Source organism: Bombina bombina, chromosome 6 (genome assembly GCF_027579735.1).
Source record: "Bombina bombina isolate aBomBom1 chromosome 6, aBomBom1.pri, whole genome shotgun sequence".
NCBI lineage: Eukaryota > Metazoa > Chordata > Amphibia > Anura > Bombinatoridae > Bombina > Bombina bombina.
In genome coordinates, this window is record NC_069504.1 from 434420929 (window position 1) to 434448664 (window position 27736).

Below are 27736 nucleotides of genomic sequence, written 5' to 3' on the forward strand. Positions count from 1 at the left end.
TCTTCATCCGACGGCTAACACTGAATGAAGGTTCCTTTAAATGATGTCATCCAAGATGGCGTCCCTTCAATTCCGATTGGCTGATTGAACTCTATCAGCCAATCGGAATTAAGGTAAAAAAAATCCTATTGGCTGATGCAATCAGGATTTTTTCTACCTTAATTCCGATTGGCTGATAGAATTCTATCAGCCAATCGGAATTGAAGGGATGCCATCTTGGATGATGTCATTTAAAGGAACCTTCATTCAGTGTTAGCCGTCGGATGAAGAGGATGCTTCGCGTCGGATGTCTTGAAGATGGATCCGCTAAAAACATGGGAAAAAGTAAATCCTAAATTATTTGTATTTAGGTGAGCAATAAAATTGATAGCTAATGTTTCACCCCCATTCCAAAGAAAAAGTAACTCATCAATGTAGCGGCCATAGAACAATAGGTTTAAATTATACAAATGAATTAATTGTATAATAATTCATAGCTAAAGGAACATAAAGCCCACATTTATCTTTCATTATTCAGTTACAGCATACAATTTTAAACAATGTTACTTCTTTTATCTAATTAGTTTCATTCTCTTGGTATCCTTTGTTGTAGAGGCAGCAATACACTTCTGGGAGCTAGATGAACATATCGGGTGAGCCAATAACAAGAGGTATATGTGGGCAGCCAGCAATCAGCAGTTAGATGTCAGTAGCGCATTGCTGTTCTTCAGCCTACCTAGGCAGGGCTGGACTGGGACCAAAAATAGTCCCAGGCACTTGTTTGGGGTGATTGACATGCTGTGCACCAGAACAGGGGACGGCATTCCACAAGAATCCACTTGTGCAATGTTAAATTTCACCCTGCTTTGAAACCTGTCCGCCTTTAGGGATGGTAATTTCACCCCAATGTGTGACATCCAGAACTACAGAAAAACACTTGGAGACCCAACATACACACACTCTTATGTACGCACATCACACATATGCCCACTTAGATTCACCATTATGCACGCACATCACACATACACTTACTTACACATACCATTATGCACGCACATCACACATACACTCACTTACACATACCATTATGCATGCACATCACACATACACCCACATACAAACTCATATGCAAGCACACCATGCATACACCCACTTGCACACTCATATGCAAGCACACCATGCATACACTCACCATTGTGCAGACACATCACATGTAAACTATATTTTTTAGCACAGATTAGCAATGCTCTTGGATTTAAGTCATAAATCCATACAGAATGTATTGTGTGTGTGTGTGTGTGTGTATGTATATATATATATATATATATATATATATATATATATATATATATATATACACACACACACATACACACAATTTTGCTATTCAAAGAAGAGCAACTGGACATTTTAGGAAGGATGTCAACATATCTGCAGCGGAAATAGTTTTTTAGCATACCTGCCACTACTGCACCCTTCTAAAGCAAGTCCTGTGTATATAGCACACACATACATGTACACACCACACATACACATATTACACGGCACAAACACATACACTCAAAACAAACCAATATATAATCTTACTTAACTAGGAATCAGGATACAAAACACTTTTAAAAGCCAGGACTACTTTATTTGTGCTCAGAGCTAAGAATAAAATCAGTAACATGTTACAGGGTCATACATTTTCAACAAGCATAAGTATGATGTTGGCATTTAAGAGGACACAAGGTTTTACATATAATTTAACTGGAACAAAATAATTAATACAAAATGAATGTATAATATCTCCTGTTTGTGTACCATAATATCATGTATTAGCAAATCAATTTTTCAAACTAGCAGAAAACAGAAACTTGAAAACTCAGTTGTGAGATGTATGCCTTGCATTACCATTGCACGGAAAGGCAAACAATTGAAATCAACTAAGATCAAAAAAGTGTTCACATTTGAACTCATTTTTAAAAAACGCTGACGATGGCTCTTAGACAGGGATTAACCTGCTATTTAAGATCACTACTTCTCCTCACAATCCATATATATTATATATATTTATATATAATATATATATATATACTGTATATATGTTATATATTCGATATATATATATATATTATATATATACTGTATATTATACATATTATACATATTTTATATAATGCAACGTCTCTTAAAGGGGCAGCGAATGCGGAGTTAGACTGAGGCTCAGAGAAAATCCACTTACACGTGAAACTGATTTGGGCCACAGTGTGTGTGACGGGGAGCTTGGCAGGCCCAGCATTAGGAACAATTATAGCTCCGATGTTGTGGAAGTTTTTTAGGGCCAAAAAGAGCCGCTTATTATGTGGCATTGCAGAGTGCGGGGTAATTAATAGGTGGGCGGGGCTAAATAAGCAGCGGCCCACCGGGCATTTGCCTGCTTTGCCCGATGGTCAGTCCGGGCCTGTACCTAGGTATACTTTTCAACAAATGATAACAAAAAAAGAAAACAAATTAGATAATAGGATCAAATTGGAAAGTTGTTTAAAATGACATTTGTATTCAATCAATAATGATTTTTTAACTTGTCAATGTGTTTTTTTAATCCTTAAATGCGTTTGACTTTTAAACTCCTCAACCTCTAAATAGTTACCTCCCCAAAACAAAAGAAAATTTTGTATAAATTAACAATCCCCTGATTTCATATTCCAAAAACCAAATGCACAGGATGAAGAAGCTTGTTTTGCGCTTACAGCGTTTTTCAGTACTTTAAAGCAGTGATTTGCAACCTTTTTTTTGCCGTGGCACACTTTTTTACATTAAAAATCCTGTGGCACACCACCATCCCAAAATTTTACAAAATCACACATTGTAGCCTAATACAGGATATATATACAGTGTATATATATATATATATATATATATATACACACACACTGTACTGTGCTGTCATGCCATGCCTCCTACAAACTATACATGACATATTGACATTCATTCACAAACATCCCCGCACTGTTGTCAGTCTGCCGCGGCACACCTGAGGATCTCTCATGGCACATTAGTGTGCCACGGCACACTGGTTGAAAAACACTGCTTTAAAGGACCATTAAACTTAAGATTTCAACAACGCATAAAGGGCCCGATTACGAGCGAAGTGGAAATGAACTTTTTCGCTTGAGCATTAGTTGTGCTAGAAGTAAGATTTTTGTGCTTGTCGGGTTATGCTCGTATTATGAGTAGAAAGTAAACTGTTTTTTGCTCTCACTCTAACCGACAATCGCAAAAAGCCAAAGTTAGAATATTGCGTATGCGTTCACATATTACCCATAGAGGTCAATGGAGAAAAAAAGTGGAAAAAAACGACCCACTCTCACGTAAACCTGATCACATATTCTCATTCATGCTAACCCAACATTAAAATATGAATATTTCACATTCCAATGTTCTGCAAATAGCAGAATATATTATTTTTATTCATAAATACATATTTCTACATATATCTGATGATATTTTGGTACAATATATATATATTTATATATATATATATATATATATATATATATATATATATACAGTATAATTATATATATATATATATATATATAGACATCATTATATATAGATAAATATATATAGGAATATCTTATTTACAGTAAATACATAGTTAAAATCTTTATTAAATATGAATATTGCATAAATATGCTTTTACATGTTTTAATCTACTTAATAGCAAAGGGCTCCAATGCACATATATATTGGATATTACATCACTTGGCTTGAGAAAGGGCAAAGCCCGAAATGTCGCCAATGCTTTTCTGCTTGAAAATAAATCACTAAAATATTGAATTGGAGTGCTGCAGCCCTTTCTTCTAATATATATATATATATATATATATATATATATATATATATATATATATATATATATACATATGTATATATATATATATATATATACATACCCCTATATGTATACATATGTATTCATGTGTTTATGTGTATATATGTCTGTAAATACATACTGTATATACACATATAAATACATATGTACACATATATAGATATATACACACATACCCATCTTTAGATATGTATAGTATATGTATGTAAGTCTATTTTAAAGCCCTTTGGCTGCCTTTTTTCTCTAACGCCTGAGACCTCATATCTTTGAGACTTTATAACTTTTATGTGCTATATATTTTTTTTAATAATTTGCATTAGGTAGTGTTATTATGAGTGTAACTATACTTTATAATGTATTTTTATGTGCTTTGTGACACTTTTATATTTAGTGAAACAGTTAAACAGAGCCTTAAAGTCACTGTAATCATTCTAGCTTAATCGCGATTGTGCTTAAGCAATCGTGTTTACTTTAAACTCATAATACGAGTGGTAAGCCTGACGAGTGCAAACCCTTGCTATAAACCCCTTATCGGTCGGCACAAATGTTTGTGCTCCATTTGTAATCTAGCTCAAAACATTCCTTATTTATTTTGTAGCCTTTTGCTATATAAAAAAAAATTGCTTTGCTTGTTTCACTTTCTCCCAGGGAGGCTTGCGTTAAAACTTTTAGACAATGTATGTAAGCTTTTGTTTACTTTTACCTCCCTCCCTAAGCTTCTATGTTAACACATGCTTTTAAAAGGTGGATTATCAGTTTTACATCATGATAGGGAACTCATTCTTTGCAATAGTAACTTGACTCAGTAGTAAGTTGACTCAGTGATAAACAATACAACAGAGCAGACTACCCCAGTCACACATGCAAACAGACACCTAGATAAGGAGTTTTGCGTTAGAGGCTGTGCGGTGCTAAACAAGCAGTTTATGCTCACCGCTCACTTACAGACAGCGCTGGTATTACGGGTTTTTACAAACCAGACAAGAAGTGACCGTTGAGCAAAATTTTGCTCATTACCGCACTCCAATCAGGGCCGGCGTTTTGTATTAGGCAACTAAGGCAATCGCCTTATGGCACACCCGCACTCCAATCAGGGCCGGCGTTTTGTATTAGGCAACTAAGGCAATCGCCTTAGGGTGCACCCGCACTCCAATCAGGGCCGGCGTTTTGTATTAGGCAACTAAGGCAATCGCCTTAGGGCGCACCAGCAGGGGGGCGCTGAGAGCGGTGCCGAGTTGCTGACTGCTGCCGTGCCTATGAAAAAAAAATGCATTTTTATTTTTTTAAATTTGATCTGATCATTCATCTGCGTGCCTGTCGCACTTACAACTGTCAACTGTTTATATACACTGCCACAATCCTGATTTCTGAATGATCCTGAAGCTGAAAGACCTGTGTGCCGCACTGCCGCCCCCCCTGTCCCTCCCACTTTGAGCTAGCCGGGCCGCCCGGCAAATGATATCTTTCTTTGGATTTTAGCCTTAGCCTATCAGAGAGCTCAGAGCTCAGTGGAGGACTGGAGGTGACGAGGCGGAGGCAGAGCTCACGTCTTCACGTCTGCCTAAGTTGCGCAGCTGCGCCTGTGCTGCTGACGTCACGTCCTCAATCTGAGAGGGAGAAATCATGTGGGATAAGCCGTCCACGGCTGCCTTACGTCTCCAACTCTCCATGTATGAGCTGCCTCGCCCTCCATCTGAGCCATGTGAGGAGGACAGAGGTGACAGTCTGAGTGAGCCACAGATGACCAGTGAAGTTGACCGAGCGACCAACTGGAGCAGGTAGGAAAATCTGGAATGGGGTCACAGAGTTAGTGGGGGTCTCAGAAGGGTAAGGGTCCGCCGGTGACCGGTACTTTTACTACTGATTTTAATTTTTTTAAATATAAACCACACAGACCCAACTATGCCCATACTAAGCAGGACTCAGAGCCAGGCATGCATTTGATGAATCAAATAAATTAATTAGCTATTGCTTCATTGCTTGCTTGTTATTTTAAATATCTTATATCTGTTCTCCTGCACATAGACATTTTTTACAGCCCACCAGGGAAAACGTTATAATTAATAATTATGTTTATTATGTTCAGAACTTAAGATGATGCTGGACAGGTCAGATGTAAAACAAAATAACCCATTGAGCAGCTACAACTACGGCAACAGCCGAAACGCGTCAGCTAGTGCTTCTAATGCTGACTTCATTGTCATTGTCTATGGTCTGTGTGACAGGCATGTTTTTACTTTTTGAAGAAATAAAGAATTGAACTTTTATAAGTTGTTTCCTGGCCGTTGCTCCTTTTTCCTGATTGAATGCTTTGCGAATCTGACCTTCTCAAGTGTAGCACAGCCAGAGGACACCCCCATCCCCAGCTCTGTGAGTATATGAGCTGACAGTTTCATGGAGAGACTGAGGGACAACTTTCACCCAATCCTGAAGCAAGCTGTGGAGAGGACCAATGAACGGAAGAGACTGGAGAGGATTTCTGGTTCAACACTGAGGTCACGCAAGCTCCACACACGCCAAGCCAGACGGATCAGTGTTAACGGCGGTAAAGGGGTATGTTTGGAAAACCGGTGAGAGGAATCGATGCTAGGGCACTCTGTAATGAGGTACAGCAAACCCAGTTAATCCGGTACCCTATTCCGCAGAAACGGATTTAAGGACTGAGGGTAAGCAATTAACGCTCTTATGACCTGTACATTAACAGAAGTCTTTATTACCATGCACTGAACTTTGTTTATATCGTCTCAACCTGCTCAGGAACGTACAAACATATAAACACAGGAACTTTCTTGTTGTGCATTTGTTATTTTAAATATCTTATATCTGTTCTCCTGCACATAGACATTTTTTACAGCCCACCAGGGAAAACGTTAAAATTAATAATTATGTTTATTATGTTCAGAACTTAAGATGATGCTGGACAGGTCAGATGTAAAACAAAATAACCCATTGATTGCCAGGGATAACCTAGTACTAAAGGTAAAGTCTAAGTCTTACAGATGCAGTTCACATGGCTTAAATAATTTGTCAGAGAAAACCCCTATAATAGTATTGAGAATATAAAAAGCACTATTTGTTATATATATATATATATATATATATATATATATATATATATATATATAGTGTGTGTGTGTATGTGTGTATGTGTGTATATATATATATATATATATACACCATATATATATATAGTATATATTGTACATATATGTATATATAGTATATATGTGTGTATATTAAAATATATATTATACATATATATATATATATATATATATATAGTGTGTGTGTATGTATATATATATATATATATATATATATATATATATAGTGTGTGTGTGTGTGTGTATATATATATATATATATATATATATATATATATATAGTGTCTACATGTGTGTGTGTATATAATTATCTTTAGGGTTTTTTAGTACATCTTTTTAACATTTTGTAAAAATCAGAAATGTATATGGTATGTAATTGGGGGGGGCGCAAAATTTATCCTCGCCTGTGTGACCAAAAATCCTAGCACCGGCCCTGACTCCAATACCAGCGGTGAGCGGTGAGCTGGCTGTGCGTGCTCGTGCACTATTTTCCAATAGGAATCAACAGAGAGAGCCGGCTGAAAAAAAGTCTAACACCTGCAAAAAAGCAGCGTAAAACTTACTAACGCAGCCCCATTGATTCCTATGAAGAAATTAAAGTTATGTCTACACCTAACACCCTAACATGAACCCCGAGTCTAAACACCCCTAATCTTACACTTATTAACCCTAATCTGCTGCCCCCGACATTGCCGACACCTGCATTATATTTATTAACCCCTAATCTGCCGCTCCGGACACCGCCGCCACCTACATTATACTTATGAACCCCTAATCTGCTGCCCCCAACATCGCCGCCACCTACATTATATTTATTAACCCCTAAACTGCCGCCAACATCGCTGCCACTATTCTAAATTTATTAACCCCTAAACCTAAGTCTAACCCTAACCCTAACCCCCCTAACTTAAATATAATTTAAATAAATCTAAATAAAATTCCTATTATTTACTAAATTATTCCTATTTAAAACTAAATACTTACCTGTAAAATAAACCCTAAGATAGCTACAATATAACTAATAGTTACATTGTAGCTAGCTTAGGGTTTATTTTTATTTTACAGGCAAGTTTGTATTTATTTTAACTAGTTAGAATAGTTACTAAATAGTTATTAACTATTTAATAACTACCTAGCTAAAACAAAGACAAATTTACCTGTAAAATAAAACCTAACCTAAGTTACACTAACACCTAACACTACACTATAATTAAATTAATTCCCTAAATTAAATACAATTAAATACAATTAAATACAATTAGATAAAATTAGCTAAAGTACAAAAAAACACAAACACTAAATTACAGAAAATAATAAACAAATTACAAGATTTTTAAACTAATTACACCTAATCTAATCCCCCTAACAAAATAAAAAAGCCCCCCAAAATAATAAAAGCCCTACCCTACACTAAATTATAAATAACCCTTAAAACGGCCTTTTGCAGGGCATTGCCCCAAAGTAATCAGCTCTTTTACCTGTAAAAAAAATTACAAATCCCCCCCAACATTAAAACCCACCACCCACACAACCAACCCTACTCTAAAACCCACCCAATACCCCCTTAAAAAAAAAACTAACACTAACCCCTTGAAGATCACCTTACCGGGAGAAGTCTTCATCCATCGGGCCGAAGTTCTCAACGAAGCCGGGAAAAGTCTTCATCCAAGCCGGGCGAAGTGGTCCTCCAGACGGGCAGAAGTCTTCATCCAGACGGCATCTTCTATCTTCATCCATCCAGCGTGGAGCGGGTCCATCAGCCAATCGGAATTAAGGTAGAAAAAATCCTATTGGCTGATGCAATCAGCCAATAGGATTGAAGTTCAATCCTATTGGCTGATCCAATCAGCCAATAGGATTGAGCTGGCATTCTATTGGCTGTTCCAATCATTTTTTGAAAATGTATAGTTTTGCTTATTTTTAAAAACATTGTTCTGATTTTCAGACTCCTAACCAAGCCCCAAAGTTTTATGAGAATACTGTCAGCTACCTTCTCCAGCTTGCTCCTGTTTGTGTAAAGTCCCTTTTCATATGCAAAAGAAGGGGGAGGGAAGTGTCTTATTTCCCTTGCAGTGGGCCTTCCTACTACCTTTTTAACAGAGCTAAACTGAGAGCTTCTAAGTAAGTTTTAAACAGTTTTATACTGGATTTATATATCAGCATCTGTGCATCTTATTCTTTATAGTAGTGTCTATTACATGCAGTTGAAAATGAGTGTATACTGTCCCTTTAAGCTCTCTGGTCTGGCGAGATTATCTAAGAAAACTTATCAGTACTGGAAGGTCCCTCAAATAGTTTTAGAGAGGCAAATTTTACCATGAGAGTTGTTAATCTTGCTATCTAGATTCTGAATGTGAAGGAGAAACACCTACTTACAAAATAATGCTTAAAAACCACAAACAAAACAACATAAAGATTTAGTGTGATTTATTTCCATGCCAGTAAGTTTTTAATTATTCTAGACAAATTTTGTAAATCAAGGCTTTAAAGCCAAGTCTGTTTATTGCTGCTATACATCTGAAGAAAGTTTACTCTTATGTTGTATGCGTTATTGCACAATTTTCAGCTTTTTGGATGAAATGTTTTAATTCAAGTCCCAAGGTTCTAGCAGGTCTCCTGGTTTATTTAAAGGGATGTTAAACAGTCTGTTTCATTGTTGTAATAAAAAAGCTAAGCAGTGATATATACTTATAGAACTCATTTCTATATGTATAATTTATCATTTTAAATGTATTTTACCTTTTTTTAAAAAAAAATATTTTTATTGAGAGAATACATGTGTATACGTCACCTTATTTACATTGCGAATGGTAATACATTGAGGAAGGAATCACGACCACCTGTAAAAATTGTAACAGCAAAAATAAGCAGCTTATTAAATTTAGTCAAATCCCAAATCTTCATTTTCCAGCACCAAGATGTCAGCGTATGTTTTTTTTTATGAACATGGCATACATATTTTTTCACATTTTCTGTTATTTTAGCTTAATTTAAACTTAGTTTTTTTATTTTTAAAGTGATGTTAATTTTTTTTATTTTAATTGTAATTTAGTTTTAGTTTAATTTATGTAATGGGGTTAGTTTAGGGGGTTTAGTGTTTAATTATTTGCGCTGTGGGCTTTGGCGGTTTAGGGGTTAATAGATTTAGTAGCATTGCATTGTGGGCTTTGGCGGGTTAGGGGTTAATAGATTTATTAGCATTGCATTGTGTGGGTTTGGCGGGGTTAATACTTTAATAGGTTTATTGTGTTGTGGGTTAATGGTGGATTAGGGGTTAATAGTTTTATTAGGTAGTTTGCAATGTTGGCGGATTTTGGAGTTAATACTTTAATTATATTAGTTGCGATATGGGTTTGATGGCGGATATAGGTGTTAATATACTTTATTAGTTATTGCGGTGGGGGATTGCGGTTGACAGGTAGATAGATATTGCGCATGCGTTTAGTGTTAGTTTATATTTTCAGGCAGTTACAGGAGTTACGGTGCTCACATACTCAGTGCAAAGCTTGCTGTGGCTGCCTTTGTGTGGCGAGGTGAAAATGGAGTAAAATTTCTCCATTTTCGCCACGTAAGTCCTTGCGCTGAATATGTGATACCGATTTGCGACGTGGTCCCATGTTAGCTTATGGGAGTAAAAATTGCGGGCTACGGGTGAAATATACGTGCCGCATTTATATGCAGCGCTGTATATTGGATACCAAAACCGCGTAATAACCGGTCCTCAGCAACATGTAGAACAGCTGCCTGGCAAATAGTGTGCTCGTGACGACTGTGGAAATCTGCCCAATTCCACTGTAGCAATATGAAATACGAAAATGTCCACAGCACAACTTGCTTAAAAAGTGTCTTTATTGACAAATGAAAGAGCGACGTTTCGTGACTACTGTCACTTAATCATGCTATACAAACAATACTCAGAGGTGATCCTTTTAAACAGTTTGGCTTGGCGCCAATACATTCTATACTTGAGCGCCACCTGCTGCACAGAATACATTACTTGCTAAATATCCAAAATCTTATACAATTTGCAACAAGACACTTTTTTTAAAGAAACATTATTCAAACATTTCACAGCAAGGAAGTGGTATCTCTAAAACATCTAACACAGATATAACAGACCCTGTTACCAGTACTACACATTTATACATTTCTATAAAATAAATTTAACTAGACCTGATTTTTACCAAAATACTGACCAATCAAAGTCCCTATTCATATCATAAGGTACCAGTGATCCCAATTTATGAATCCAATGCATTTCTTTTTGTTTTAATATTTTCTCACGGTCACCACCCATTCTCTGCGGGCCTACATAATCAATAACCTGCCACCTGAGCTGGCTGATACTGTGGCCTTTCTCTAAAAAATGATTGGAGACAGGTGCTTCCCTGTTCCCACATATAATACTGGCTAATTTTTATTTCTCAATTCAGATAGAGAATAAAACATTCAAATTTACTTCTATTATCTAATTTGCTTAATTCTTTAGATATCCTTTGTTGAAGAAATAGTAATTCACATAGGTGAGCCAATCACAAGAGGATTTGGAAGAATGGATAAAATTCTTGCAAATCTGCTGCAATATAGTGCACCAGAAATGAGCCAGCTCCTAAGCTTATATCCCTGCTTTTCAAGAGAAGATACCAAGAGAACGAAGAAAACTTGATAAAATTGCATGCTCTATTTGAATCATGAAAGAAAAAATTTCCTATCCCTTTTAAGGTATATAAAACCGAAAAAAATGTTTTCATGATTCAGATAGAAAATCAGTTTTAACCCCTTAAAGACCGACGAAGTGCAGGGTACGTCCTCCAAAAAAAACAACACTTAACGACCGAGGATATACCCTGCACGTCGTTGGTCTTGGAAAGCGGTGGAACGATCCTGATCGCTTCCAGCCACTTTCCGGTTATTGCAGTGATGCCTCAATATTGAGACATACTGCAATAACCTTTCTTACCCCTCCGATGCAGAGAGAGCCTCTCTGTGGCCCTCTCTGCACCGGTCATCGATGGCCGCAATCATTGGTGGGTGGGAGCCGATGTCGGAGGCGGATGGGCGGCCATCGATGGCTTCTATGATGCAGAGGGGTGCGGGATCGTGTGCAGGGTAGCCGGATGCGTGCACGGGGGCCGTCTCGGGCGCGTGCATGCACGGGGCGGGAGCAGGTGGGAACCGCTACACTACAAAAAATATTTGTAAAATGTGGGAGAGAGGGGGGGGGGAAATAAAAATAAAAAGGATCTAAGGGATCTGGGAGGGGGTAAGGGGTTGGTCTTTGGGGGGGAAGCTACACTACAGAAAAAAATAATAATCTTTTTTTGTAAACTGGGTACTGGCAGACAAATAAAATTGTCAAATTGTCAAATAAAATGTATGTTCACATATTGTTCATAAAGATGGAAAGGGTTAATATATCTGCAAGAAAATATACGTCACAGGACATTGTATTTAAATTGAGGCTGTAAGGTCGGTGCAGCACGGTCTATGAGGAAGGCGCAAGCTGAAACGCGTAAGACCGATGCTGCATTGGCCTCTTGATCCTGTCTTGCATTTTTTAAGCATTGGAATAAAAGTTACATTTTATACTTTTACATCCGCTGCCTCGCTTTTTGTATATAACCCAACATTTAAAGTTTCTGTGCCTCCTCCATGATTAGAGAGGAAATGTCTAGCCACACTAGTGATTTGTTTGCCATTCTCCAAATCACTAGTGTCTAAGGAAATGTCTAGCCACACTAGTGATTTGTTTGCCATTCTCCAAATCTTTATGGGCATTGCGGATATTACTTAGATGTTCTGTCATGCGTTTACACAATTTTCTAGTGGTCATCCCTACATAGAAATGTTAACATGAGCATGAAATGCAATAAATCACATTAGTGCTTTTGGAATTAATATGTGCATTAATCCTCCATTTCTTATTAAATCGATCAATCATAAACTCTTTCTTAATCATGTGTTGACACACCTTACAATATCCACATGAGACAGAACCCATATATAGTTGTGTTTTTTTGGCATTTCTATTGAAGTGGCTTGTAGTGAGACGGCCATTGAGGTTAGGTGCTCTCCTTAAAGTGAATAATGTTTTTTTCTGGTAACAAGGGTGCTAGCTGTTCATCTCCCAGTAAAATATGCCAGTGTTTTTTTTACAATATCTGAAAATATGTCACTTTGATGATTATAGGTGGAGATAAACCTAAGTGTGTTAGTGGAACTATGTTGTTTAGGTCTCAATAAATCATCCCTGTCCTTCGCAAGGGCCTTGTTGTATGCACTAGCCAATGATTTTTTAAGAGTACCCACGTAGTAACAGTCTTTGTTTTAAATCAAATGCTGCCTTTTTAAATGAATCTAGTGTGGTACTGTTCCTTCTAATTCTCAGATATTCCCCATATGGAAGATCTCTAACAGTTGAGGGGTGATGATAACTAGATGAGTGTAGGATGTTATTAGTGGCCATTGGTTTCCTATAAACATCAGTTTCAAGCTTATTGTTAAACTTTCACTATTGTTAAACTCAATTTCACTAGATGTGAATATCAAAAAAGGCCAAAAGGGTTATCATTGAGTGTTTGAATAAATTCCTCTAATATTATTCCCAGTCCAGACCATATAAACACAATATTGTCTATATATCTGGACCAATGGGATATGTATTGGGTGAAATTAGTAAGGGATTCATTAAATACTACCATTTCCTCCCACCAGCCCAGATATATATTTGCGTAGGTGGGGGCACATAAAGTGCCCATGGCAGTGCCACATATCTGTAAGAAATATTTGTCATCAAATACAAAATAATTATGTGTTAAAACAAATTTAATAAGAAAATCCTTCATTTCTACGTTTATCTCTGAATTTTTCTCAAGAAAATACGCTACTGCTTTACAACCCCATTCTGTTTTTATACTCGTATAAAGCGACTCAAAGTTGCAAGTTACCAACAATGAGTTAGGTGTAACTGATGTATTCTGTATTTTGTTTAATATGTGCATGGTATCCCTTGTATGTGAGGGGAGAGCTTCCACCATATACCTGAGTCTCGCATCCAAATATCTGCTAGCCGGTTCCATTAGAGACCCAATCCCAGACACGATTGGTCTTCCTGGCGGACATTTAATGTCCTTATGGATTTTGGATAACAGATATAGGGTGGCAACCTTAGGCTTTTTGACTTTGAGGAATTTATGTTCTTTTTTGTCAATGCAACCTTCTTCTAGAGCATATTTGATTAACTTATTATATTGTTCCAGAAACATTTCAGTTGGATTCCCCAGTAGGCGTTTATAATTCTTAGTATTACTTAATTGTTTGTTGGCTTCTGCACTATACATTGGTGTTGGCCATATCACAATATTACCTCCCTTGTCACTATTCTTGATTTGAACATCTGTCCACTCAGACATTTCCTTAAGAGCATCCACTTACAATTTAGATAAACTGGTGATTGGGATATTTTTGTAGTGTCTAATAGATAAAATGTCATTGCAGACCAAATTTAAAAATGTAACAGTATGTGGTGAAATATTATTGGGTGGAACAAAATGTGATTTTGTGTGCAGGATATCTCATCAATTATTATCAATAGTCAAGGTTTCCCCTACTGGTTCAGAATCCCCCAGCAGAGTAATAATGTCCTCTAATGATGTTAGATCAGCTTGATATAGTGAACCTATATCTGCACTATTTGAGAAATATTTCTTAAGTAAAAATTGTCTGGCAAATAAATGAGTATCTTTAATGGCTTCAAATTTATTGATTTGGTGGGTACAAATGACAGACCCTTATAGAGCACTGAGATGTGTGTATGAGTGAGTGTTTTATCTGATAGATTAATAATATATAAGCCAGACTCTAATGTTTCTTCCTGTTGTACTGGGATCTCTGGCTGAATTGAACTTGACGCCTCGTGCAAGGTTTGCTTACCCCTTCCCCTCCGAGTTCTACTCCTAAAGGGATACTCTCTTTGGTAATAAGTGGTTTAATTTTATTTTTATTGCTTTAAGCAACTTTCTAATTTACTCCTATTATCAATTTTTCTTCGTTCTCTTGCCATCTTTATTTGAAAAAGAAAGCATCTAAGCTTTTTTTTATTCAGAACTCTGGACAGCACTTTTTTATTGGTGGATGAATGTATCCAACAATCAGCAAGGACAACATAGGTTGTTCACAAAAATGGGCCGGCATCTAAACTTACATTCTTGCATTTCAAATAAAGATACCAAGAGAATGAAGAAAATTTGATAATAGGAGTAAATTAGAAAGTTGCTTAAAATTTCATGCTCTACCTGAATCACGAAATAAATTTTTTTGGTTCAGTGTCCCTTTAATATAGATTTGGGTGTTCTTTCAGTACTTTCACTTTCTGAAAGCTCAGTGTCTGTCATGTCGCATTCAGAGAAATCTGAATCTGAGTTAATCATTTGTTTATGGCTCCATGTATACACTGTACCTTTAGCATAGTCAGAAAGGTCCCTATCGATTTTTTTTCTTTTTTATCAGAGATAAATTTAGCACATTTTTCCACTTCACCTTTTTTTATTGTATGACTTTTAAAAGTCCTCTTTAGATCTAAATTGTTTCAAGTCATTACTAATTTGAGATATTTCCCCAGTAATTTCAGATAATTTCTCTATTTCATGCTCCACTAAGTACCCCATTAGTTTAAGGGAACATTCAGTGAGGGAGCTTTCCCATTTAGTTTTTAATTAATGAAGGGAATAACTTGAGATAAAGTCCCCTGGGTATTACATTATTGTCGTGATAAAATTTATACATTCCAATATTCCACTGTCTCTTGATTTGTTGATCTTACTGTTTCACTATTGTTATACACTAATCCTGTCAGAGTCTGTTTACCCACTATGTCTTCTGTTATGTGATGTCACTATCTGTCCACCAATCGTGATGCACAGAATCAGCACACGCCCACACTACAGCCACACACAGCGTAGATAGGTTGTATTAGGAGCAGCTCTGGATGCTACATCATTATTAGTGAATAGCAGGCAATATGCCTGTATTTAAAAGGGTGGAATTTGGGGCTTTTGCTTGTTACTATTCACATTGAAAAAGGCCACTACTTGGGCCGAAACTAGTTTGTGTATTCTATTAGTGGTATTGCATGTTTTTTCACCTCGGCACCTGATGCAGACGACTGCAGCTATCGGCCAGGAAACAGGGGGGTGAATGCCTGCGCTTTTTATCTTACTTGATTATTACTTTGGTTGGGGGGGTTTCATTTATTTTATAGAGGTTATTTCCTCATTTTTACATTTAATTATTAAAAGTTATTTTTTAAATTCCTAACTACTTAAACTAGGAAAGAGTGCTCATTAAACCCTAAACCTTTATTCTTTACTTATATTGTTAATTCCCATTACGAGTTTTGCGGTAAGGCTAAAAAACCTGCGTTACACCCTAAAACAACAAAATCCGTAACGCCACCTAAAAGTAGTAGTTACGAGTTTTACGCTACAAATCTGTAACATAAAACTCATAACTAAACTGCTACAAAGAGCACTAAACACCCATAAACTACCTATTAACCCCTAAACCGAGGCCCTCCCGCATCGCGAACACTATATTAAACCTATTAACACCTAATCTGCCGCTCCCGACATCCCCACCACTAAAAATAATTATTAACCCCTATTCCACCACTCCCCGACATCCCCGCCACTATCATAAAGTTATTAACCCCTAAACCGCCACCCTCCCGCATCGCAAACACTATTTAAATATTATTTATTAACCCCTAATCTGCTGTCCGCCCATACTATACTTAAGTTATTAAGCCCTACACCTCCGCCACTATACTAAACTTATTAACCCCTAAAACGCAAACCCCCACAACGAAATATACTAAAATAAACTATTAACCCCTAAACCGAAAGCCCCCACATCGCAATAAACTAAATTAAACTAGTAGCCACTAAAACTAACGCCCCCATAACTTTAGTTTAAAATTATAGTTTCCCTATCTTAAATTAAATTAAAACTCACCTGTCAAAGTAAAAAAACTAAGTTTAAACTAACAATTAAACTAATATAACTATTTAACTAAAATTAAACTAACTACTAATTAAATTAAACTAAACTACACATTAAAAAAATCCTAACACTACTCTAAAAATTACAAAGTATCTAATTATAAAAAATAAAAAGACTAAATTACAAAAAATAGCAAACACTAAATAACGAAAAATAGCAAAAGAAATTATCCAAAATAAAAAAGAATTACTCCTAATCTAATAACCTTATCAAAATAAAAAAGTCCACCCAAAATAAAAAAAAAAACATAGCCTACAATAAACTACCAATAGCCCTTAAAAGAGCCTTTTGTATGGTATTGCCCTAAGTTAAAGACCCACCCAACAGTAAAACCCACCACCCAACCAACCCCCCAAAATCAAAAACCTAACTGTAAAAAAATAAAATAAGGTACCCATTGCCCTGAAAAGGGCATTTGGATGGGCATTGCCCTTTAAAGGTGTCTGGTCTACAGATAATCTTGAAAGCAGAAACCTGCCCCTGGGAGGAAAGTTCTTGAACTCTAGCTTGTATCCCTGGGACACAATGTCCACCGCCCAGGCATCCTGAACATCTCGATCCCAAGCCTGAGTGAAGAAGGAAAGTCTGCCCCCCACAAGATCCGGTCCCGGATCGGGGGCAGGCCCTTCATGCTGTCTTTGATTCAATAGCAGGCTTTTTGGATTGTTTTCCCTTGTTCCTAGACTGATTGGATCTCCAGGAAGGTTTGAACTGCTCCTGCTTGGAAGAGGGAGTGGAAGGATTTCCCTTAAAATTTGGAAAGAGGGGGGCTGAGCTAGCCGCCAAGGGAACAGGACGTGTTATGTAGTAGCTCCTGGCTACATATATTTCATAATAGCCTTTATCCACATAAATTTCCACAAAGTACTCCGGAGACTAAGATTTTGAAGAGACAACCCTAATTCATGACTCAAGAGATAGCTAGAGACACTGAAATTCAAAAGAGGTTTGACTTCTCTGTTCGAGGACACACACGCGGCACTATACACCATCATCTGGGGAGCTGTGTAACAGCATGGTTTACGAGCTGCAGTAATATCATTAAGGAACAATTTTATTTTTATCCTCTGCTATAATACTCTGTGTGACAACCTATAAGACTCATTACCCGGTCGATTAGCTGTTCTGCCTGAAGCCGCCTCATACCGAAAATGGCGGAGTTAATGCTAGTGCTCAGGAGGCTGGGGGAGAGGCTTGATACCCACTTCCTTATTCTACGGGCTGAACTTTTCTCTGACCGGACTCCCACAGGAGAAGATTGCGAGCCTAGCACGAGGAGGTCTCAGAGATTGAATAGCCCGCCAACCAGCTCTTTTTTTAATACATCGCAGAGACCCGATAGTGACCACAGTCTTTATTACCCGCACACAGGCGCTTACCAACCTGTCTCCTTGGAGGGTAATGCCCAGCCACCACAGCACACATATGATTCAGCGGAGATAACGGCTTCCTATGCTGGCGGAGGTAGGCACCCTGATGAGAAGGGAGAGGCAGCTAATCTGGTGGTCTGTAGCGACAACAGAGGTGTCCCCGCCATTCCCCCGGCTATTGGAGTGTACGCATTAGAGGCCAGGCAGAGCCCATCAGAGAATGTTACTTTTGGAGTCAATGGACACACAAGAAGGGTGACATTAGATAACAGGAAATAAAAATAGAAAGTCAAAATAGTCTCCAATAATTTCTATGTTCCAAAGTCAACCAAATATTTAATATATAAATCCAATATAATTCTGATCTCCAGAATCATAAAAACACAAAATACAATAAAAACACAAAATACATATAGCGAAGTTTAAAATACAATGCAGTAAATGATTTAAAATACAACAAATAACAAATTGATTCTAATCCGGTTAGTAAACTGGATAACCAATATCTAATGTCCCAGTTTACGTGAGTCCTCTTAAAAACCTTCTAGTAAGTACTTAATTTTGTTTATCAAATACACGTGCAAATAAACCTAGTGTTCAATAAATGATATAATCATAACTCAATGGTTCTTATCGAAATGATAAGATCACTAATAAAGTGATACGAGACCCACTAATAGGTCAACAGTGCATATAAATTTTGCAACATTTAAATCGTGTGAAAAATCAAAGGAAAAAAAAAAAGGATACAATGTGTTGGGTTCTTTAAACTGTCAAATAAACCATATTGTGGATTTGTGGAATATGACACACAATAAAAATAAGTAGTGGATGTTGTCTTACAAAAAATAATAATAATATTAATATCAAAAATAATGAGAAAAATAATATATATATTAACAAAATTAAATGTGAAATCCTACCAATGGGGTTTTAAAACTAAACTGGTACCAGCTATTACCTCTAATCTCCTGATTGAATCTGGGTGATGGACTCAATGGTCCGTTATTGCATTATTATCTTAAAAACAGTAAACAAATACCACAAGCTATATTAACTACCACAAACTATGTAATTAGGACAAACTGTTAAAATATAAAACGACAAATAAACAGAGTGTGTGTATAGTTTGGCCAAAACTAGTCCACAAACTCCTAAAGGTGTGTTTCCACAGCTTTAAATAGCTTAAAATGATGATATAACAATAGTGTCCTTAAGAGTCTTTGGGAAATCCTTAAAAGTCTAGTAAAAATCCGGTGAGAGAAATCCTCAATGTAAAGTGAAGTCCAAAGTCCTAATCCTATGTTAAGAAAAATACCTGAAAGAAATAGAAAAAGTGCACTAAACAAACAGCGCTAACGGGTATGGACTATTGAAAATAGTCTTACCATTCAAATCCTTGTCCTGGATATAATGAGCCTCCCCAACTCTAGTGTAAAGTATCGTCTACGCGTTTCGGCCCTCGTATCGGGCCTTTTTCAAGACATATGGAGGCTACATTAATACTGACCTTATATACTCTTATGTGTGGGCGTTTGTTTGAAAAAATTGCGCCAAATTGAGCGGATGTTGGCGGATTGAATCCCGCCGAAAAACACGCACTTCCCATAGTGGACCGGAAGTTGAAGCTTGTGATACTTCCGGTTTAATGTGCTTCCGGTTTCCCGGAGCCATTTTGGAAATGGGCAAATTCGTAATGGGCTTAATGCATTTTGGAAAACTAATTTTCCGTGATAATTAGGCAAATTTGGCCATAAAATGACCTACTATAACTCCTAAGTGTTGATTTTAACTATTTTAATTGGTGTTACGTTTAGACGTGGATTCTAAATTTTCATCATCTAGTTGGGGCTAATATATCCAGGACCTAACATAAGGATTGATTATACAATTTCACTATTACAATATTTGACATATACATAAAGCAATATTTTGAAGCAATATTTTTAAAACGTGTTCTCACACATGATCTGATAACCACTAATAAAATCGTTGTATTAGATATTTCTATAAAAATATATATAAAATTATATATAAAATTATATATAAAATTATAAAACTATAAAATTATAAAATCACATAGACTTGTCAGGGGATGGTGTATCTTAAAATGCTTGGGTCAGCTCGACCAATCTACTAAATATATATATAAAATCTTAAAACCTTAAAATCACATTGACTTATATAGAGGTGTGATCTCTCAAGGGGCTTTAGGCGATCAAATGTTTGGTCAGATCGACTAGTCCAGTTAATTAAAAAATGTTTCTAAGGGATTGTGCACACTGATTTCAATGTGCATATGACTTGATAAATAGGCTATAATGATGTTAATATTAGACACTTCAGGGATAAAAATAAAGTACAATACTGGAGCTTTTATTTAAAACAGATGGACAATCTCAAAATTAGCATTTAGACCTTTTGGATGAATACAGTCTAAATTAAAAATCCATTTGGATTCTGTTTTTAGTAATTTCGATTCCATGTCTCCTCCTCTCCAATCTTTATTTATTTTGCATATACCCATATATTTGAAGCTTTTATCGCTTCCACCATGTACTTCTTTGAAGTGTTTGTAAATTGGTAAATCAACCTTCTTCCATTTGATCTGTAACAAATGTTCTCGAATTCGGTCTTTTAGTTTTCTAGAGGTCTGGCCTACATATTGCAGGCCACACCCACATTCGACCAAGTAAACTATGTTCTGATCAGTACATCTTATTGTTTGTTTGATGTGGAATATTTCACTGGAAACTTTTGATTTTATTACATTCGTTTTCTTTCCATGTTTACATGCTTTACAGAAGTAGCATGGATAAAAACCATGTAGTTTCTTACCCAAGATATCTGAAGGGTTCTTATCTTTCTTCTGTTTGGGTATACTTGGAGCCAGAATCGATTTTAAGTTATTGGCCTTCCTATAGATGAAATTGGGTCGTTCTGTTAAATGTTCGCCCAAAATGTCATCATTTTTGAGTAGGTGCCAATGTCTCTTGATTATATCCTCGATTGTTTTTTTCCTTTCTCCATATTGGGTAATGAAAGGGATTTTGAGACCTTCAGGTTTTTCTCTATCTGTTTTTATTTTATACGTTAGAAGGGAGTCTCTTTTTGTGTTACTTACTTCTGTGATAGTCCTGTCTATGAGGGATTCACTGTATCCCCTTTCCAAAAATATAGTTTTCAGTATTTTCGATTGTTTACCCCACATTTCTTCACTCGAACAGTTCTTCCTAATTCTTAGTAGTTGCCCTTTTGGGATGTTCGATATCCATTTCTTATGGTGGCAACTTGTATGATGAACATAATTGTTGGAGTCTACTTCCTTTAAATGTGTGGATGTTTCAATCTTCCCATTGATGACTCTAATGTCTAGATCTAGATAGACAATGTGATCTTTACTGATGGAGCTGGTAAATCTAAGATTGGACTGATTCAAGTTCATTACGTCCAATGTGTGTCTCAAATCCTCCTCACTCCCCTTCCAAATAATTAGAAGGTCATCTATATATCTTTTGTATAAGACCAGGTCCGCGCCCGCTGGGCATGACTCCCAGAAGATGGATTCCCATCTGCCCATATACAGATTGGCATAGCTGGGCGCGAACCTGGTCCCCATGGCCGTACCACAAACTTGACGATAGAATTTATTGTCACAATGGAAATAATTGTGTTGAAGGATATAGTCTATCCCATCCAGTATGAACCTCCTCTGTAATTCTGGCATATTTTCATCTTTATTTAAGAAGTGGCTAATAGTTTCAAGTCCTTTCTCATGTGGAATCGAAGTGTATAATGATGTGACATCACTAGTAATCATAATATAGCTGTCATCCCATTCTAAGTCTCTTAATAGATTTAGTACCTCAGTGGAATCTCTCAGATATGATGTTAAATTTCTGACATATGGTTGTAGCTTCTTGTCTATGTATTCTGATAGATTACTCAACATCGATCCTATGCCCGATACTATGGGCCTTCCCGGGGGGTTGACCAAACTTTTGTGAATTTTGGGCAAGTGGTAAAGGACTGGGATTTTTGGATGTTTCACACTTAGATATCCCTGTCTATGTATTCTGATCGATTACTCGACATCGATCCTATGCCCGATACTATGGGCCTTCCCGGGGGGTTGACCAAACTTTTGTGAATTTTGGGCAAGTGGTAAAGGACTGGGATTTTTGGATGTTTCACACTTAGATATCGATGTTCTTTGTCGTTGAGAATACCCAATCTATTAGCCTCAGAAAGTAAATCATCAAGCGTTCTTTTATAATCGCTTGTGGGGTCAGCTTCCAGAGTTTCATAGGTATCTTTATCTTCTAATATTCTTCTGGATTCCTTCTGGTAGTCTGTTCTGTTCATAATCACAATACCCCCGCCTTTGTCGGCTGATTTAATGACAATGTCATTATTTTTCTCCAAGTTTGATATGGTGTTAAGTTGCTTGGCATTAAGATTTCTATTAAATGCTTTATTAGATTTCAATTTCTTTATGTCATTACACACCATTGTTTCAAATGTCTCTATAGCTGGTCCTTTACAATGAGTGGGGTAAAATTGAGACTTTGGTTTGAGATCGGAGTGTTGGAATTGGTTTTCCATATGGGAGCTTGATGGAAGAGATACACTTCTCTCCACTGGTGACTTTAGGAAGTATCTCTTTAATGTGAGCTTTCTTACAAACTCCTTCGTGTTTAAATATGTTTGGAACTTATCCAACCCTCTAGATGGTGCATATGATAGCCCTAATTTCAATATTTCCTTCTCTTCGGCTTCCAAGTTGGTGTTACTTAAATTGAAAACTCCTTTCACCTCTTTCTGGCTTATCTCTTCCTCTATGACCTCTCGATTGAATGTTTTTTCTAATGTTGTTTGGACCAAATGGGGTCTGTTCTTATATCTGGCTCCCGACCTTCGTCCCCGGTGTGTCTTCTTTTCACTGGTGTGTCCACATCCTCCAATGTGACCTGTTTCCTTTTTCCCCTTTGTTCCAACATCGGGGGATTGTGTGGATTCACCCCTAAAAAAGAAGTTGAAGCGGGAGCTGGAGTTACATCATCTCTGGGTGTGTCCATTGTTCTCCTTACAGTGGGGGTCGCTAGGGGCGAAAACCTATTTGTCGTCTCAACAAGGTTGTTTCTCCTGTCATGATATTGTCCCCTCAGATTTCTTTGTTCATTACTTGTTATCTGGTCTCTATATTGCCAATCATAATGTTGATCTCTTCTTATATATTGTTGATTAAACCCTGAATCGTCGTTTCTTTCTTGAAATTCTCCATAGTTATTTCTCTCTATAAAGGGCTGATGAGGTCTGTTATAATGGCCATTATTGCCGCCATAATGTCCTCGTCTTGGTTCATATTGGAATGTCTTGTTGGAATCAAAATTTCCATTGGATCTATGGGAATTATAAGCATCATTATGCCAGTTATCTCCATACATGTTATTCCTTCTTTGACTGCCGTTATTGCTGTAGTGTCTTTGGTATCCCATGTTGTTGTGTTGATTCCATCTTCGATGGTGGCCTTGATGATCCTCATCATAAAATCTTCTTTGATAGCCCATGTTGTGGTAAGAATTTTTTATTTGACGATAATTTTGATGGTTATCTTCATATTGTCCTCTTGGTTGTGGTCTGTTAGATGGATAATTAGTTGTATTCCTGTGGGCTCTAGGTACTCGTGTGGTATCAATGAGTCTGCCGGTGGGACATTCTCTAGGGTAGGTCTCCAACCTCTCTTCTCTATTTTGTACCTGTGTATTCACTGGCTTTGTTCCTGATTCAGTTATCATTTGGTCATTTCCGATATTAACAAGATTGTCAGAACTGTCCTGGATAGCATTAAGATCCCTATTGATTTTCTTGGTCTTTTTTGCAATAGTATCATCTTTAAGTTTGTTAATTCTCGAATATAGATGCTCTTGTTTCTCCTTAAAGGTCTGGGAGTCTTTAAATAATTCCATATTCTTTTCTTCAACTGTTATTTCGGAGTCTAATTGTGTTAATAATAGCTCCCTGTATTTAATAATAAGCCTCATTAGATCTTGAGAGGCCTCAGTGATAACTTTATTCCAGTTATCAGTGAACTCCTTTGAGTTCGTATTAAACGAACAATCTTTAATTATCATCAGACCCTTAGGTACAATGTTTAATTCCAAACATTTCTTTAGGAAAGAGATCTCAATTTTATATTTAGTCTCAGATACTAACAATTTTTCCAAGTTTTTAAAAATGGTATTGATATCTGTAACTGTATTGTTACCAGTAACATTGTCCCTATTCAGGGCTATGTTAATATCAGAGCTTACATCGGCTCTTAAATTTCGAATTGATAAAGACGTTTCCATCTTACTATTTATTATCCCTGTGTCCGGCTGCTGTTACTGGTTAGGTAAAGATAAGACTTGGAAAGGAAAAGTAACCAGCGCCCAGGACTGATATCTGCTCTCTATAAAGAAGACCCCCTAATAGGTCTAGAAACGGAACAATGGATTAGGATATATAGGAGCGCCAATGGCATAGCTATACCACAGGAAATAAAAATAGAAAGTCAAAATAGTCTCCAATAATTTCTATGTTCCAAAGTCAACCAAATATTTAATATATAAATCCAATATAATTCTGATCTCCAGAATCATAAAAACACAAAATACAATAAAAACACAAAATACATATAGCGAAGTTTAAAATACAATGCAGTAAATGATTTAAAATACAACAAATAACAAATTGATTCTAATCCGGTTAGTAAACTGGATAACCAATATCTAATGTCCCAGTTTACGTGAGTCCTCTTAAAAACCTTCTAGTAAGTACTTAATTTTGTTTATCAAATACACGTGCAAATAAACCTAGTGTTCAATAAATGATATAATCATAACTCAATGGTTCTTATCGAAATGATAAGATCACTAATAAAGTGATACGAGACCCACTAATAGGTCAACAGTGCATATAAATTTTGCAACATTTAAATCGTGTGAAAAATCAAAGGAAAAAAAAAAAGGATACAATGTGTTGGGTTCTTTAAACTGTCAAATAAACCATATTGTGGATTTGTGGAATATGACACACAATAAAAATAAGTAGTGGATGTTGTCTTACAAAAAATAATAATAATATTAATATCAAAAATAATGAGAAAAATAATATATATATTAACAAAATTAAATGTGAAATCCTACCAATGGGGTTTTAAAACTAAACTGGTACCAGCTATTACCTCTAATCTCCTGATTGAATCTGGGTGATGGACTCAATGGTCCGTTATTGCATTATTATCTTAAAAACAGTAAACAAATACCACAAGCTATATTAACTACCACAAACTATGTAATTAGGACAAACTGTTAAAATATAAAACGACAAATAAACAGAGAGTGTGTATAGTTTGGCCAAAACTAGTCCACAAACTCCTAAAGGTGTGTTTCCACAGCTTTAAATAGCTTAAAATAGCTTAAAATGATGATATAACAATAGTGTCCTTAAGAGTCTTTGGGAAATCCTTAAAAGTCTAGTAAAAATCCGGTGAGAGAAATCCTCAATGTAAAGTGAAGTCCAAAGTCCTAATCCTATGTTAAGAAAAATACCTGAAAGAAATAGAAAAAGTGCACTAAACAAACAGCGCTAACGGGTATGGACTATTGAAAATAGTCTTACCATTCAAATCCTGGTCCTGGATATAATGAGCCTCCCCAACTCTAGTGTAAAGTATCGTCTACGCGTTTCGGCCCTCGTATCGGGCCTTTTTCAAGACATATGGAGGCTACATTAATACTGACCTTATATACTCTTATGTGTGGGCGTTTGTTTGAAAAAAATTGCGCCAAATTGAGCGGATGTTGGCGGATTGAATCCCGCCGAAAAACACGCACTTCCCATAGTGGACCGGAAGTTGAAGCTTGTGATACTTCCGGTTTAATGTGCTTCCGGTTTCCCGGAGCCATTTTGGAAATGGGCAAATTCGTAATGGGCTTAATGCATTTTGGAAAACTAATTTTCCGTGATAATTAGGCAAATTTGGCCATAAAATGACCTACTATAACTCCTAAGTGTTGATTTTAACTATTTTACTTGGTGTTACGTTTAGACGTGGATTCTAAATTTTCATCATCTAGTTGGGGCTAATATATCCAGGACCTAACATAAGGATTGATTATACAATTTCACTATTACAATATTTGACATATACATAAAGCAATATTTTGAAGCAATATTTTTAAAACGTGTTCTCACACATGATCTGATAACCACTAATAAAATCGTTGTATTAGATATTTCTATAAAAATATATATAAAATTATATATAAAATTATATATAAAATTATAAAACTATAAAATTATAAAATCACATAGACTTGTCAGGGGATGGTGTATCTTAAAATGCTTGGGTCAGCTCGACCAATCTACTAAATATATATATAAAATCTTAAAACCTTAAAATCACATTGACTTATATAGAGGTGTGATCTCTCAAGGGGCTTTAGGCGATCAAATGTTTGGTCAGATCGACTAGTCCAGTTAATTAAAAAATGTTTCTAAGGGATTGTGCACACTGATTTCAATGTGCATATGACTTGATAAATAGGCTATAATGATGTTAATATTAGACACTTCAGGGATAAAAATAAAGTACAATACTGGAGCTTTTATTTAAAACAGATGGACAATCTCAAAATTAGCATTTAGACCTTTTGGATGAATACAGTCTAAATTAAAAATCCATTTGGATTCTGTTTTTAGTAATTTCGATTCCATGTCTCCTCCTCTCCAATCTTTATTTATTTTGCATATACCCATATATTTGAAGCTTTTATCGCTTCCACCATGTACTTCTTTGAAGTGTTTGTAAATTGGTAAATCAACCTTCTTCCATTTGATCTGTAACAAATGTTCTCGAATTCGGTCTTTTAGTTTTCTAGAGGTCTGGCCTACATATTGCAGGCCACACCCACATTCGACCAAGTAAACTATGTTCTGATCAGTACATCTTATTGTTTGTTTGATGTGGAATATTTCATTGGAAACTTTTGATTTTATTACATTCATTTTCTTTCCATGTTTACATGCTTTACAGAAGTAGCATGGATAAAAACCATGTAGTTTCTTACCCAAGATATCTGAAGGGTTCTTATCTTTCTTCTGTTTGGGTATACTTGGAGCCAGAATCGATTTTAAGTTATTGGCCTTCCTATAGATGAAATTGGGTCGTTCTGTTAAATGTTCGCCCAAAATGTCATCATTTTTGAGTAGGTGCCAATGTCTCTTGATTATATCCTCGATTGTTTTTTTCCTTTCTCCATATTGGGTAATGAAAGGGATTTTGAGACCTTCAG